Below are 17182 nucleotides of genomic sequence, written 5' to 3' on the forward strand. Positions count from 1 at the left end.
GCCCTGTAACTTCTTCACAGTGTTCTGTTCACCCAGGTGGTGGAACTCACCAGGGCAGTCTTTGAGCAGGAGACCCCCTTATTCTTGGTAACTGAGCTCTTCACACAAATGTGTGTGGCGGCCAGATGAGAAATCCCACGCAGACAATGAGCATCCTTGAACCCAAGCCCTGGGGATGGGCACTAGAACTATCAGTGGGCTCCAAGCTCGGAAGGAAACCCGGCAAACTCCAGGGGGAAGCTCGTAGGGTTTGCAATGGCTGCCGACAACGATCCCACAAACCATTCCGTCTGATTCTTTCCAATTCGTTCACCTCCTTGTATGCTCTCTGGAGCCAGAGTCATTGCCTTCACCTCACATAAACTGTAGGCTGTGTTTGATCTGCTTGCTCTCAACTTTCTAATCAGAACCTAAGACTGTTATATTTGATGGCTTACATCAACATCTTGAACAAAGATCTAAGGAAATTGTAAGTTGAGCCGGGCACCAGTGGCTCATACCTATAATCCCAGCTACTTAGGAGGCTGAGATCTAAGGGTCATGATTTGAAGCCAACTCAGGCAAGAAAGTCCATGAGACTCTTATCTCCAATTAACTACTCAGAAAAAGCCAGAGGTGGCACTGTGGCTCAAGTGGTAGAGCACTAGCCTTGACTACAAAGAGGCTCAGGGACAGTGCCTAGGCCCCGAGTTCAAACCCTAGGACCAGCAAAAATAAAAAAATAAAAAAATAAAAATAAAGAGTAACATAGACAGCACTCATATCTGGGTTAAAGTCCTGGCAATTCACTCTTGTCTTAAGGTCTCTGATTTTCTCATTAGTGAGATAGAGACCGTGGATGCAGGGATTAAAGGATAAGGCATGTTAAATGCCTCCTGTAGACCAGGCTTAGTTACTATGGTAACTATTGCCATTATTTAGCCTCTGATGTCATTACAATCTGAATAAAGGGGTATAATTGCAGAAGAGGTATGTGTCAGAGATCATCCATTAGTGGCTTCCGGAACTTTTGACCCCATGTTGGTCCCTAGGGAATCACATGAAGGCGGTATTTGAGGTTGTCTTGAGTGACGAGGAAATGATGAGAATTTTGAGCGGATGTGTGATATGACCTGATTTATGCTTTGAAGGTCACTGTCAGCTGGGTGGTGAGTGGCTTGGACTGGAAAGGAGGTGAGCAGAGAGCACGCAGGGAGGGAGGGGGGCCGTGGTTTGCACCGCAGCAGCCGTGGGGAGACACGGGTCCTGGACCGAGGCCGAGGGCAGTCACTGACACTCGCTGATGGCCACGGGGCAGGAAAGAAAGAAACACACAGGCCAAATACCAGATCACAGTGAGCACGGGGAGAGCGGGGGAGAGACGGAGCCACTTTTCTTTTGGGGGGTGGAGTACAGATGGACACGAAGGATTCAACTTGAGACGTGGAGCTCAGTCAGATGAAGGTGGACTCGGCTGATCAGAAACGGCGTTGCTGATGTGAGGCACAGAAGCGACCGCAGGCTGACCGGGAGTAGTCGGCGGATAGTCTACCCTGGTAGCATTAGGCTCAACCTGAGGAATGAGGGTGATGTTGCCGTGGGCTTAGTAGAAGCAGGCCAGGCCGCTGGCACATCGTAGCAGAGGTCTGCTCAAGACTGGAGAGCAGGCAAGGCATGCAGACGCGGAGGCTGCCGGGCTCCGGAGAGCCGAGCCCCCTGCAGAAGGCGATCTGGGCCGGCCACTCTCCAGGAGGCATTCTGCTGTCTACCGAACACGGTGGCCAGCCTCCCTTAGCAGCCTCCCTCCAGGCAAGTGGGGATCTGGGCGGGGGGGGGGGGGGCGAGGGGAGCCACAGCGGGCTCCGTGCACCTGGGCGGGGGGGCGAGCCACAGCGGGCTCCGTGCCTCAGGAAGCGCACCTGGGGCGGGGGGAGCCACAGCGGGCTCCGTGCCTCAGGAAGGGCACCTGGGCGGGGGGAGCCACAGCGGGCTCCGTGCCTCAGGAAGCGCACGGCCCGGGGAACCGGAGGCCTCTTTCTCTCCTACTCACTCCTCACGCACCCGTTTGCTCACCATGGTTCTCACACAGTAGCCAAGAGTGGGCAGTGGACAAAGCCTCCCTCCCGTATCTGGGACCTCCAGACCCGGGACCTGGGTGCAGCAGGCATGCGCCCGGCGGGGTGGACCTGGGCAGGGGCAGGGAAGTGCAAACAGAGGCCGCACCAGAGGCTCTGACACACACGGTGTCCATGTGCTGCAATTCCTTCCCACTTACACACATCCTTCACTTCACGGACTTTTTCAGACCTGGAGCAAAGAGAGAATGGCTGGCATACTCTGGGTGGGGCAGGAGATAAGAAAGCACAGGTGGCAAACATGCCAGATGGACAGAAAGTCGGATTACCAAGAGCAAGAGCTTCTGTCAAGAGGTAGGAAAGTTTTGCTGACCAAGGCCAGAATCCCCTTCAAAATGGATTTGCCTCCCACAGTAAAGTGACAGATTAATTAAACGGCAGACTCTCAGTCGTCCAGGACTGGAGCAAGTGAAGATATAGGATGATCATAAACACAGAAAGCCCAGGTATCAAAGGCAGGGAATAGCTGAGGCAAAGAAGAAAATGCTGGTTAAAGGACATTTTGGCAGTATTTTAGGGAAGTAAAAGGGCAAGGAGGAAGACACATTTTTAACAGACAATTACGTATTTTGTCTCAAGGAAAAATGGTAACCAGATTGCAATGGTAGAGAAAATCATTTTGGTAAAGTGCCTGGGTCTTGGCCTAAGAGGATGGATTTCTGTGCTCTGGTGGCTCTCCTCTGTAATCCCACTGAGGAGGTGGGAGCATCGGCCCAGCCCTGCACCCCTCCCAGTGTCACCAGCTTCAGCAGGAAGTGTAAATATTGTGGCCCAGGCCCACACAGGCAAAGCAAGACCCCTCCCAAAACAACCAGCTTGCAAAGGACCAGGGCGTGGCGCAAGGGTGGAGTGCCTTCCTGCCAAGCGCGGGCCTCGGCTCACACAGCCTCCACGGAGCAGGAGCACAGGCTCGGCCTCTCCCCAGGGCCTCGGCTCACACAGCCTCCACGCAGCACGGGCTCGGCCTCTCCCTGGGGCCTCGGCTCACACAGCCTCCACGCAGCACGGGCTCGGCCTCTCCCCGGGGCCTTGGCTCACACAGCCTCCACGCAGCACGGGCTTGGCCTCTCCCCGGGGCCTCGGCTCACACAGCCTCTACGGAGCAGGAGCACAGGCTCGGCCTCTCCCCGGGGCTTCGGCTCACACAGCCTCCACGCAGCACGAGCTCGGCCTCTCCCTGGGGCCTCGGCTCACACAGCCTCCACGCAGCACGGGCTCAGCCTCTCCCCGGGGCCTCGGCTCACACAGCCTCTACGGAGCAGGAGCACAGGCTCGGCCTCTCCCCGGGGCCTCGGCTCACACAGCCTCCACGCAGCACGGGCTCGGCCTCTCCCCGGGGCCTCGGCTCACACAGCCTCCACGCAGCACGGGCTCAGCCTCTCCCCGGGGCCTCGGCTCACACAGCCTCTACGGAGCAGGAGCACAGGCTCGGCCTCTCCCCGGGGCCTCGGCTCACACAGCCTCCACGCAGCACGGGCTCGGCCTCTCCCCGGGGCCTCGGCTCACACAGCCTCCACGCAGCACAGGCTTGGCCTCTCCCCGGGGCCTCGGCTCACACAGCCTCCACGCAGCACGGGCTTGGCCTCTCCCCGGGGCCTCGGCTCACACAGCCTCTACGGAGCAGGAGCACAGGCTCGGCCTCTCCCCGGGGCTTCGGCTCACACAGCCTCCACGCAGCACGAGCTCGGCCTCTCCCTGGGGCCTCGGCTCACACAGCCTCCACGCAGCACGGGCTCAGCCTCTCCCCGGGGCCTCGGCTCACACAGCCTCTACGGAGCAGGAGCACAGGCTCGGCCTCTCCCCGGGGCCTCGGCTCACACAGCCTCCACGCAGCACGGGCTCGGCCTCTCCCCGGGGCCTCGGCTCACACAGCCTCCACGCAGCACGGGCTCAGCCTCTCCCCGGGGCCTCGGCTCACACAGCCTCTACGGAGCAGGAGCACAGGCTCGGCCTCTCCCCGGGGCCTCGGCTCACACAGCCTCCACGCAGCACGGGCTCGGCCTCTCCCCGGGGCCTCGGCTCACACAGCCTCCACGCAGCACAGGCTTGGCCTCTCCCCGGGGCCTCGGCTCACACAGCCTCCACGCAGCACGGGCTTGGCCTCTCCCCGGGGCCTCGGCTCACACAGCCTCCACGCAGCAGGAGCACGGGCTCGGCCTCTCCCCGGGGCCTCGGCTCACACAGCCTCCACGCAGCACAGGCTCGGCCTCTCCCCGGGGCCTCGGCTCACACAGCCTCCACGCAGCACGGGCTCAGCCTCTCCCCGGGGCCTCGGCTCACACAGCCTCCACGCAGCACGGGCTCGGCCTCTCCCCGGGGCCTCGGCTCACACAGCCTCCACGCAGCACAGGCTCGGCCTCTCCCCGGGGCCTCGGCTCACACAGCCTCCACGCAGCAGGAGCACGGGCTCGGCCTCTTCCAGCAACTCTGCTCCAGCACTCAAACCCCAGCAGGGTTGGGGGAGGGAGGGATGTGTGGTCATTCCTGTCATTAAGGGTTTTAGTTTTATACGGCCTGTTTCACCGTGGTACTTCACAAGTGCACACACGGTATTTTAAGCGGGCTACACCCGGACGAGATGGTTCTGGAAGGATGGGGAGGGAGGGGAGGTGCAGCAGTGGAATCTGATCAAGGTCCATTGCATGTGTATATGGATACAGCAGAATAAAACTCTTGTAGGACTAATCAATGACAATTAAAATACAAACCAACAGTAACCTCAGTACCACCTGGGATACAGAAGGGATATGGGTATGCGACCCTAGCACTAATGACTTCCTAATTGTCAACTCCCTTAAAAATTGCTCTACTTCTCTGTGCCTCACTGTTTCTGTACGAACCAGATTTCAATGTCACTGACTCCAAGAATGGCGTCAAAATTACGACTGACCTTGTGTGTAAAGACTCTTACGTCATCAGTGAAGCACCGGGCCAGGGCTTGCCGCTGCCGTCTCAGGCTCTCTCTACTTTCCTGCACAACCTTCTCCTCCCCTAGATGCACAGAAAGCATCTGTGGTGCAGACGCCGAGTCTGAGGTGGATGAGGGGTAAGAGGAAGGCCTCCTCCGCTCCTCCGACCTCGGGGGAGTCTCCAGTGGTGTCCTAGGCGGCTGCATCTGTGTCCTCTCCGCTCACCTGGCGGGGCCTCCTCGACAGTGCTCTGAACTGCGGCCTGAACCGGTTCCCCGGCAGAGCCTGGAACTCAGCGCCTGGAGGCAGGCTGGGAGGACATTCCCAGAGCTGGGGTGTGAGCCTGGCAGGGAGGAGGGCGGAGCGGAGGAGGCCACGCCTCCGGCCCACCGTCCTTCACATCGCACGGACCCCGAAGGACACCCAGCGTGGGAATCTCGTTCCACTTATTATCTTAAGAGATTGAGGTCTACTGTCCCGCAGGTCAAGTGCAAATATCGAGACAAATGCTAGGCAAGCTCTGGACCACGGGCATTTGAGACATAACGCTCTCCTCACGCAGTCCCCTCTTTTTCCTCCACCGCCGTCTCCCTCTGCCTGAACCTCTTCTTCCTGTGATTGACTCCTCACCACCATTTCCCTGTGCTCCCCCTGGCTGATTTCCACGTGCCCGCCTCTCCCAGCGAGGTTGGGCCCCGTGGCACCACGTCCCCCGAGTGTGTCTCATCACAGACAGAGCACTGGGGACGCATGAGCTCTCGACGCGTATCTGTAGAATGGGTGGTAAGTACGTGTTTCACAAGGCTTTTCCTTCTAGAAGAAAACAATTAACTACTCAGCCAAACGTTTCGTCAAGGCAACAGAGCTACAGAATGAGGCACATAGAAAGAGTCTGACGTTCTGAAAACGGACAGGGTAAGGAACCCATGTGCACAACAGCCTGGCACTGTTCCACTGTGCTTTCTTAAACCCACCGCCCTTTGCCGATCTCATCAATCCTGGAATCTATGTTCCTGTACTTCTAACATGCAGTGCTTTTATTTTAATTTTTTCATTAATTTTTTTTTGGTCGGTCATGGGGCTTGGACTCTGGGCTTGGGCGCTGTCCCTCAGCTCTTCAGCTCAAGGTGAGCACTCTACCTCTTGAACCACAGCGCCACTTCTGGTTTTCTGGTGGGTTTTATTGGAGATAAGAGTCTCACGGACCTTGCTGCCCCCGGGCTGGTTTTGAACCTCGATCCTCAGATCTCAGCCTCCTGAGTAGCTAGGATGACAGGCGTGAGCCACCGGTGCTCAGCTTGGGGGGCTTTTATTTTTTAACAGGTTGTAAAATGCTATTTATCACAGGCAGGGCAGTGCTGTCTGGAGTAAGCGTCTGAGTCACACAGAAAGGAAATCTCAGAGTCAGAGCGCATTCACCCCAGGCCCCATTCGCTCCGTGCTAAACATTTTCTACTGAAATTTTCCATTTTTAAGTGGATCAATTTTTAATTTCATTCTGTTTCTGAAATATCTTCTCGGGAAGTGAAGAGTGAGAAAATTTTTACAAGATTAAGTAATAAAAAAAAAACCCAACTGTGTTGAAAGGCCGAGGATTTTCAATTTGTTCCACATGAGCCTACTTCATTCAGGAAATTACCTTTCGATGGGGTCTCCTCTGGAGCCTGCAGTGATAGCCCCGGAGGGGGATGGCGGCCTAGGAGAGTTTTACAACCTAAACCTTCTGCGGGCTTGTCTTCCAGGAATCACACTTAGGCTGGGAGTTGTTTGTCATCTCAAAGGAATTCTTCACCTATGTGGGAGATTACATTTTCTCCAGTTTCTAAACTAGGTCATAACGGAAACAGGATGATCCTTCCCCGAGAAAAGTTTATACGGGGGTCAATTAGATAATGTAGGTTTATTTACTCAGATGATGTAGACTGGTGGTTGGATGTAGGGCTAGGATGGCAGGAGAGAGAAAGTCTCCAAAATGGACAGGCCTCACATTCCACCCATATCTGGCCACTCATCTTCTTTCCTGATCCTGTTTTCTTGTGGGCTGGAAATTTCCACTGTTAGTCTTCCAGTGCTCAGAGTTGCAGTCTCAGGGGTGGTGAGGTTGGCTTCCGGGGAACAAGAGATAGCAGGGGCCAAAAGGTGGACTGAAAAGATGTGTTTTTACCTTGTTCGCTGGCAGGACTGCACGCATTTTTGGGAAAAGTATTGTGACACTACCTTTTTATTTTTAAAGCACCCCCTCTAAAATCCATAGAGAAAGATGTACGTTCACTCTTCGTTTAGGGAGAGGAAGAGTTCAGGGATTGAAAGTCAGCAGGTCTGGGTCTGAGCATGTTCTGATGCTTACTTTTTATACGGCTTGAGGACAGCAGCACCTGCAAGTCTAGGGTTAAGCGGGGAAATGCGTGCAAAGAGCAGAGATGCCTGGCGCACGGGCTGAGCCGAGGGGCGCAGCTATTATCGACTTTCCTTCTGCATTACATGCTGTATTATTTCTTTCCTGTCTTCAAACTCAATTTGTGTTTAATGAACAAAAAACTTAGAGTCTCCAAAAAGAAAATCCCTACTGTCTGGGGGCCGGGAGGGGTGCGGTGGCTCGATGGCAGGGTGCGTGGGGCTCAGTCCTCAGCGTCCCCAGACTCCCCTCCTCCATGTCCCGGGGTCAAATCCTCAAGGAGAGCCTGTTCCAGCCGGCACACCTGGGTGAGAAGACGGGACAGCAACATGGCGCAGTGACCTTGGAGACAGTGTGGCAGTCTCTGATAAAGCTCAGCACACAACCAGCAGGTGACCCAGCAGCCACACCGCCACTGTTCACCCAGGTGAGCTAACACTCAAGGTGGAAACAACCAACATGCCCTTCACCCTGTGGCTGGACAGACACTGTGGCACAGCCACAGGGCACGCAGAGGAGCTGACGCTGGCAGCTCCAGTCACAGCGGTGCTGGAGGTGCTACTCTAGGTAGTACAAGCCAGATGTAAAAGGCGAATACTGTCTGGCTCCATTCCGGTACAGCAGCATTCTACCCTGGGTATTGTAGGCAGCATGTGATGGGGCAGGACCCAGGTCAGTGGTTGTGGGGGTCGGATGCTGGGGAACAGCCAAGGCCAAAAGAACACAGGAAGTGAGCGGGATGGGCAACCGTCCTCCTACCATCGTGGCTGGAGTTAGGTGACTTGTCAAAACTGTGAGACTGTATACACAAAAGGTGAGCTTTTCAGTAGCTAAACTGTAACTTATTTTAAAATGAGGGAGCTCCTCTAAATTACCCACAAGTTTAGTTTACTTCCGAAGACAGAATCACACATGCCCTGTACACACCACACGGCCCCAAAACACCTGGCAGGATGTGTAACTGGCCAGGCGCTGGCGGGCCACCCCTGTAATGCTGGCTACTCAGGAGGATGAGCTGTGGAGGCCGGCAGGGCTGGAGGCATGGCTCAGGTGGTAGAATGGCAGCCTAGCATGCTTTAGGCCATGAGTAAAAATCTCAGTACAAACAAAAGAAGGAGGAGGTGGCGGCAGCAAATCAATCCATCAGTCAATCAGTCCGTGCCAGGTCTTGAGTTCCTTGGAGCCTGGGATGCTGCACACGCTGTGCTTTGTAGTATGCTTATCACACTTACACGTCCAACCGAGTGCTGGAAGACGGACCGCAGGGCGTTTCGATCATCTTGTTTTGGACGGGGCACGGGCGAGGAAACCACGGGACGGGGCTGTGTCTGGTGAGAGGACTCAGGAAGTGCGGCGCCCCTGCGGGCTCACCTGGGACCCTGATCTTTCCTGGAGCAGAGCAGAGAGGAGGAGGAGGAGGAAGGCACTGTGTTTGGACCCCAGGCAGCATAGCAGGTTTCCAACTGCATTTCTCAGGCTAGAAACTGTCCCCCCCCCCCCAGGGGAGCGTCAGAGATCGGGGAGGCTTTATTTGTTAGGCACGAAAATGAAAACTACTTTTCGAAAGGTTTTAAGACAAAGGGCTGCTTCCCTGTTATTCTTATCCCTTCACCCTCTACTGTCAACCCATCTTCAAATATTCATTTTTTTTGGAAAAGAACAACATGCCTCATTATTTTTCTTAAATCATACTGAGTCAAAGCATCGAGTCCATTTTACTGATGCATTTTATGCACTTTCAGTTGTAATAATGATAGTTAAGCAGTTCAACTTCCCAACATCCTGGTGTTTCGGGCCCTGAGCGGAACGGGTCTCACTGGGACACGTGCGGCACATGCTTCCTTGCCAGGGCTTTACACTTTGTACCAGCAACTTAGTGCTGGGGTCCTGGAAGCACAGGCTCTGCCTCCCAGCTCCTTGGCCTTCTATCACTTTCTAGAATAACATGGGCAGCATGGCCGGCCAGCTGGGCAGGTGTGTGTGTGTGTGTGTGTGTGTGTGTGTGTGTGTGTGTGTGTGTGTGTGTGTGTGTGTGTGTGTGTGTGTGTGTGTGTGTGTGTGTGTGTGTGTGTGTGTTAGCAACCTGAAATGTATATAAAACCATTTAATTAGTTTCCTATTGTAAACCAGGTTCTCAATGCAAGAAATCATGGTGGGATCTTGGAAAAGGCTTGCCATTCAGAAAAATCCCCCAAACGTCTCAAGGGCTGCCAGCTCTCATGACAAATTTATTTTTTTAACATTTGACCAAGAATTCAAAATAATGTAGGCATGATGCGAAGCCTGGAAGGCACACATCCTGAGATTGTAGCGGGCAGTGCTTTCCAGCCTTTGGTCCTGGGATCCATGGAAATGGTAACATTCTCACGCCAGGGGCCAGAGGGACTGGTTTGCTCATGAGGCAAGTTAGTTCTTTCCTGACCCAATCATTCTAACAACTCCATACTTCCAGAACACGTCCTGGCTCACACAGAAGGCTAAGGAAGAACCGATGAGATTGAGTTCAAAGACTGCAAGGATCCTCTCCTTTTTCAAAACTACCTTGATGAGCACATGGAGGGGGAGGGTCCCAGAGGTCCCAGGGGAGCACATCTGAATTTAAGTCTCAATTGCCACAGTGAAAAAAGATAGGAATCGCAGAATTGTGCACTAGCCTCTAAGAAGCCAAACAAAGAAAACGTGAGACGGGTCAGGAAGGTGGAGAGGAGAGCCGTGGAAGCGAGTGTGTCATTCAGACTTTACACGTTAAAGTGGAACGTGCTCTCTAAAAGGAGTATGCATTTCAATCATGTCTTAAGACACGTTCTTACAAGCCCTTCTTTTGGAGCGATCTGCTCTGCCAAAGTAGATCCAATTCTTTGACTGAGGGCGGGGTCTGTGGAGGACGGAGGCTGGTCTTGGACGGCCCGCACCCTGGGCAGGCAGAGTCTCTGGGAAAAGCCACTGGGCCCTTAGAGAGGAAACTCCAGCTGAGGACAAAGTGGGAGAGGTGGGGTCGCAGAAGAGAGAAATCCAGCCGCAGCGTTCGCAGACCCTCGTGTCTCAGCATTCTCTCACATTTCTCTTAATTCAAGATAGAGTGAGAAGATTTCTGTTCCTGGAATTCCAGCCACACTTTGCACAGGGAGAGAAGACAGAGAGTGAGTTGGGTGTAGTCCCAGCTCCAATCTCCTGACCACGGGAAAGCCCTGTAATCACTCTGGTCCTAGGCTGGGCATCTAGGAACAGAGAATGACAATGCAATTCTGGTGCAGCTGCAGGAATTAAAGGTGAAAACAGTCTGAAACTGTTCCGGTTCCTGGCCCAGGATGAACTCCTGGCCCCGCCCCCGCTGCAAATAGAATACCCAGGTGAAACAATGATTCAGTAGAGTGAAATAATGATTCAAAATAGACATTAAAAAATGTTTTACAGGGCTGGGAAGGTGGCTCAGTGGTAGAGCGCTTGCCTTGCGTGCATGAGGCCCTGGGTTCAATTCCTCAGCACCACATAAAGCAAAAACAAAACAAAAAACTGGAAGTGGTGCTGTGGCTCAAGTGGTAGAGTGCTAGCCTTGAGCTGAAGAGCTGAGGGACAGCGCCCAGGCCCAGAGTTCAGGCCCCAGGACAAAAAAAAAAAAGGAAAAAGGAAAGTTTTACTACAACTAAGAATTTTGTGGGAAAATGTCACTCTTCTCTAAGATACGTGTAATAAGCAGGGGACAAAATCTGTTGTGGAATGGTTGTTTTTAGCCTGCTAAAATGACATGTCCATTAGAGAACAAGACAAGCACGTAGGAGAAAGGTAACCGTAGGGACATAAACAAGGTGGCCTAGGTCCTGTTTGGACAGACAGTTTTTCACGTTCACTTCTCACATCCAGGAAGAGTTAAGGACTCACTCCCCTTAAACTCTGTGTGTGTGTGTGTGTGTGTGTGTTTTCAAGACTAGGACTGAAGAAGTTGGCACCTGACACTTGCTCGTTGGCTGGCGCTGTACACTGAGCTGCACCTGCAATCCCTTCTCTTAAACTGTGTAGCAACACACCGGGCAGCAATCCGGGGTAAAGAGCAGTGACCAGTCCACTTTTGCACAGGTCTGAAAGGAGACAGAATTCATCACGTGGGAGAATGTCTTTTGTTACTCAGATGACCGAGTCAAGTAGAAAATATACTCCAAATGGGCGCGACTTCCTGGAGAGCCTGAAAGGTGAGCTGGAGGAGTGCTGGCCCGCACCTGGCTCAGCCTTCCCTCCGTCTGTCTCTGTTCCCCTCACAATCCAGAAACTTCCTTTCTCTTTTTCCTGCTTGTTATTGTCTTTGCCCTTAGGGTTCTGTTTGTCTAGTCTTGCTTCTGAATGAAGGACCACAGAATTTACTTTCAGATGAAGAGAACTATCTCCTTGTTCTGCTCCTTGTCAGCCTCCTGTGGTGACTGAGGAGAAGCTGTGGAAACGCGGTGGGGGGGGGCTGGGGGGTGGCTGAGAGGTGGAGGCCTTTCAGGGCTCTGTGCTGTTCCAGCCCCCACGTCCTGGGGGGAAAGTAGTACAACCTCACCAAGAGTCACCCGTGGCTGGCCCACACTTAAAGGGTTGCTAAGCCTTACATTTGCTGCAAGAGGTATTATTCTACTTTATTTAATGGTAGAACCACTCCACTCATGAAAGCAAGTTAGTAGAAAACAACAAAATTCAGACTGAGAAATAATAACATATAAGAGCCAAAGAGCATAATAAACTTACATGATCCAGGAAAACAAAAGTAAACAGGTAACCGTCCATTTCCTATTTTCCTTTGATGTCCCAAATCAAGTTTTTTTTGGGAGCCGGAACCCTTCTGGTGAAATTTATCTTTCATTTTTCAGAAAACCGATCTTTTTGCACGAATTCAACTCAGGCAGGAAGAAAGGGATTCTGAGCAAAAATTTTTTGCACATGTAGGTCATTTCATTTATGTGGCTGTTTCCTGAGCAAATGTGTTGAGAGGCGTTGAAGGAAATGAAGTAAATTAAAATTTTACTACATTTATCTTCAGGTTTTCTAAAGAAATAGCTATTTGATCTAACATAATGAGTATTTTTTCCTTTTTTCCTTCTCTTAGACTGCCATGACCTATAAGAAAATACCCACTTATAGGTTCCAAATGTCTGCGTGTCTGCATCTCTACATCCTCCCCACCCCTCGTGCAAGTTTTAACATTTATTTGACAATTAAACTGCCTAATTTAGAATTTTGCTCGCCAACTTCAACTTCTTTCATGGCACAGATCTATGAATTAATCAGAACAAAGTAGAATGTGCTAGCCGTAGTGGAAGATTTAGTTTAATTTTTCTTCTTGGCAGGAATACATGCTCAAGAACATTGTAAGTAGACAAAACATGAAGCTGAGATTTGGGGGGAAGGCTATTAAACTTTCCACTGCAGCAAAGCCGGGATGCATCTGACACTGCAACAGGACCTATTGGTGTCTGCAATGTCCCCAAGGCAGACGCGGAGTTCTGGTCACTATTCCTTCAACAGGACTGTGACAGGATGGCAGCAGAATGCTGACTTTGGAACCCGCACCCTGGGCTCTATTTTTCTTCACTATTCTTTGCATGTCCTCTTTTGCTTGTGAATATGAACTTATTTCAGAATAGGTGACAATACAGACGAAAAGGGAAATTAAAATAAAATGAAAATTTCACTCTCACATATTTTCATCTAACATTGATACTCTATTTCAATAAAATCCCTTTTATTTTTGTTAATGCCCAAAGGAGGTAAGTATAGTTTTAAAGGGAGTAAGAAACCCATCTACTGTGCTTAGCAATGGGCTTCCCTGGAAAAATCCAGTGTTTTAAAACCATCGCCTTGGAGACTGTGCAGCACGGAGCGTGGAGTCTGGGCTACCGTTACCCCTGGCCTGACCCCTGGGCTCCACTGTGGGCAGCTGAGTAACTGTGGACAAATCTTGTGGTCGCTCTGAGCTTTGGTCTCTGCTGAAAAATAGAGTTGAATAATATCTGATGATTAATCAGGAGAATGCAATTACAGAACTTTGTTCAGTCCCTGGCATACAGTGAGGATTCAATAAATAGAAATGATGATTATCATCATCTAGGCCAGGAAATAAATTGGGTACTGAATCTTTTTATTAAGACAAGTTGGTACTGACCAAAATCCATCTCATAGCTGTTTAGAAGGTGACCCATAGTTTCATTTTAGTGGTTTTCATTTGTTGAAAAAAACCTCTCTAACTACATATAATGAAAGTGGTAATTAATAGTCTAAATCAGGGAAGTGAGGACTTCACTCTGTACTTAAGTAGACAGAATTCTATCCAACTGTGTTTGGAACAATAAAGCTGCCTTAGATGGTAAAAAGCCATGGTCCTTTCAACTATACTCTTTGATCTCATTTTATTCTCTCAACAACCCTATACGCAAGGGAAGAACCCTAACTTCTCTAGTGGCTGGCTTGCAGAAATGGAATCCCTCTTAGGTTTATGAATGTACACGTGTGGTACTGAGTGTGCCAGTGTGTACCAGTGTTTCTTTCAGATCTGAAGTATGGACGTGTTGGTGGAGTGGATGCGAAGGGGGTACGAGCTTGACTCGTGCTTGTTTATTGGGAGTGTGCCATGCCATGGCATTCTGCGTGGGAATGTGTTCGTGGCAGGTTTGATATGTAAGAATGAACTCTTCATGGAGATGTTTGATGGGTTTGATATGTAAGAATGAACTCTTCATGGAGATGTTTGATGGGTTTGATATGTAAGAATGAACTCTTCATGGAGACATTTGATGGGTTTCTTGGAGTATGCCATAAGTTTAAGTGGCATGAGCAAAGAGTTAACAAAAAACATTTTCCACTTTTGCATGGTAGTCTGACTCTTGGTTTACTTCTGAGCTTGGCTGTCCAGGAAACAGGTAAGGATGGTCTGTGTGAACTGCACTATGAGATCCTATACAGCGACATGGACTTTCCCAGTAGAACTGCAAGTGAGCTGGCTGTGTGTGTGGCTGGCGAGCTGCATCCTCACAGCTGGGGTGCTGTAGTAAGAATTGCATCTCGGAGAGGCCCCAGTGGGTTGTGTGTGTGTGTGCTGTGTGTGTATGTATGTGGTGTGTGTGTGTGCGTGTGCGCGCGCGTGTGTGGTGTGTGTGTGTGCGCGCGCGTGTGTATGTGTGTGGTGTGTGTGTGTGTGCGTGTGTGCGCGCGTGTGTGTGTGTGGACTCCTGCAGGCCATGGGTGGAGATCCCCGTGGGCTGTGTGTGTATGTGTGTGTGGTACGTGTATGTGTGTGTGTGCGTGTGTGTGTGCACGTGCATGTGTGTGTGTGTGGACTCCTGCAGGCCATGGGTGGAGATCCCCGTGGGCTGTGTGTGGAGAGGCCTCGGGCCCGTTCCATGTTTGTGCACCAGGAAGGACTCATCTCCAGGTCTTCCGCATGTCTGTGAGGCTCGCCAGCCTCCAGTCCCACCGGTGCCCCTGCAGCTTGTTTGTGTCACCACACAGCTGCTTAGGAAATGGGGGGCGGTGTGGACAGAGGGCAGAAGAGCGGCACAGGCACCGGGCCTGCAGGCCTCCGTTCTCCGGAGCCTTGCGGGACTCTTGCCACGTTGAATAGCGTGCTGTGTAGCGCTGAGAGCCCTGGATCAAAAACTCGGTGGAGGTGGGAGGGTGGTTTTGTTTCAAGACAATCTCCTCTAGAAAGCAGATGAGGTGAAGGAAAGCAGTGAAGGTGAAGGGCCCGTGCCAGACCTGCCCCCTCAGAAGCCCCTCAGAACCCCAGCGGCGTTCCTCCAACCCGGTGTCAGGAAGGCAGGCGTCCTTCTTAGCACTGAAGTAGCTGTGGGAGCAGGTTCTGAGTGCTCCTGAGGTAGGCTACGGAGCCCTTGGAGCAGGTGCCAGGGCCAGACCAGCCAGATACTTGTCACACACAGAAACTTACATGAGGAGATATTTTAGTGCTGGAAACGTTACTGTTTTAGAAATCCTTACAAATCACGCCTGTCACCCTAGCTACTCAGGAGGCTGAGATCTGAGGATCGCGGTTCAAAGCCAGCCCAGGCAGGAAAATCTGTGAGACTCTTATCTCCAATAAAACACAAGAAAACCAGAAGTGGTGCTGTGGCTCAAGTGGTAGAGTGCTAGCCTTGAGCTGCAGAGCTGAGGGACAGCGCCCAGGCCCAGAGTTCAAGCCCCACAACTGACAAAAATAAAATAAAATAAAATCCTTACTAAGAGCATCACCTCTCAAGTTCTTCCGGAACCCATTTCAACCACCCACAGTTAATGCTTACTAAGCAATTTCCATACCAAAAAAATGAGTAAGAGGTCAAGCGCTGACTCTGCATAATCGAAGACACAGATAAAACTGCTCTGCTCCTTCCTGACACGGCCTCGACCAGAGCAAACCACCTCCAGCATCAAACCCTCACCAAAAGGAGGCTTTAAGGCTGGACTGGTTCCTTCCTGCCCCTTAGGTGACTTTCTCTGACTTCACGCTGACGTGTGAATCTTTTCTGGGTGACAGGTCTGACACCGACTTCCTACTTCGCAACTTCTCTTCAATCCCTGCAGAACCCAGAGAAATCCCTCCACATCTACTTCCCAAGCTGCTCAGATCTGTCTGATGTTCTGAGACCTTTCTCATTCTTCTTTACCTGCAGGTTACATGGTGAATTACTGGATGACCTTACTTCTTTTGTCTAGCATGAGGCCTGAAGCCCAGAATAATCTAAGGCAGAAAGTTTCAGAAGAAGAGCTCCCTTCAGGTGACGGGGCTTGCCCTGGCTGCAAATCCGGGGGTGGAAGTAAGTGTTGATCTGTTAACATAGTTGGTACCTCAGAACAAACCAGAACTCTGTACAGCATCCCACACAGTTCACTCACCGGCATTTACTGAGCAGGTGCTGTGCAGAGTCCTGGAGGCAGAAAGTCGGTGAAAAATGACTTGAGAAAGCCAAGCCACCTCTTGTTCATGTAACAAAGAACGCACATGTCTATCAATGCATCAAAATGAAGGAGAAGAAGCAAAAGAGTAAAGAAGAAGGAAGAGGAGGAGGAAATAGAAGAGATTTGATCTTCAAATTCCCATAGAAGAAGTATCCACTACTTCCTTGAGTTTTACAGTGTCTCTGTGGCCATCAGAGCCTCTTGGATGAGACTTCTACAGCGGAGTGGCCCTGATGAGCCCAGCGATCCCCAGCGGACATGGAAACAGTATAAATAAACATAAAATAAGACAGAGGTGCCGTCACACAGCTATAAATTGCTCCTCCCCAACTTTCTTCTAATCATCCAGGGGCAAAAGAAGGAAGTTGGTCTTTGTGGCAGAGAATAGACTAGCAGCTGTTCCATATCCTGCCAGGAGGAGAGAGACTTATAAATAATAGCCAGCAACATGTTCCCGGGGCTGCGGACCAGCCTGCTTGAGGCAGGGAGTCTGGAAAGGGAAGAGGGAGCTAATGGGGTGGGAATGGGCCACACAGCCACGGGCGAATCAGGAGAAAACCCTATCACATTTTCCTGTGCACTTATCTTCCTATTACCTCATTAGAGTGATTGCCTAATTCTACTCCATTTATAAACTAAAAGGGAAGTGAGCGGTAACAGTCTCATTAGCAGTGCCTGACACCAGACATCCGCACCAGGAAGCCATGTGGACAAACAGTTCATACGTTTGGGAACATCTTTCCACTTTCTCTTCATCTGTTTGGCATTCTGTCTGCCCTGTGCCCCTTTTAGCGACATACATGTATTTTAAATTCAGAAACAGAGCTCATGCCTTGGTGCCTCCA

The 17182-nt window shown here is 51.5% G+C and overlaps 1 protein-coding gene and 1 long non-coding RNA gene across 3 annotated transcripts in view; one reads left to right on the forward strand and one right to left on the reverse strand.

The window, feature by feature from the left end:
• LOC138809797 (mastermind-like protein 2) overlaps positions 1–17182 on the reverse strand; it is a 226718-nt gene that overhangs the window by 20219 nt on the left and 189317 nt on the right. The gene's annotated exons all lie outside the window — the stretch shown is intronic.
• On the forward strand, positions 11531–16535 carry LOC138809394 (uncharacterized). The gene is made up of 3 exons (XR_011366828.1): positions 11531–11605; positions 16052–16195; positions 16292–16535. It is a non-coding gene; the product is annotated as an uncharacterized lncRNA (long non-coding RNA).

Source organism: Dipodomys merriami, unplaced genomic scaffold (assembly GCF_024711535.1).
Source record: "Dipodomys merriami isolate MVZ:Mamm:240054 unplaced genomic scaffold, mDipMer1.0.p SCAF_103, whole genome shotgun sequence".
Taxonomy (NCBI): domain Eukaryota; kingdom Metazoa; phylum Chordata; class Mammalia; order Rodentia; family Heteromyidae; genus Dipodomys; species Dipodomys merriami.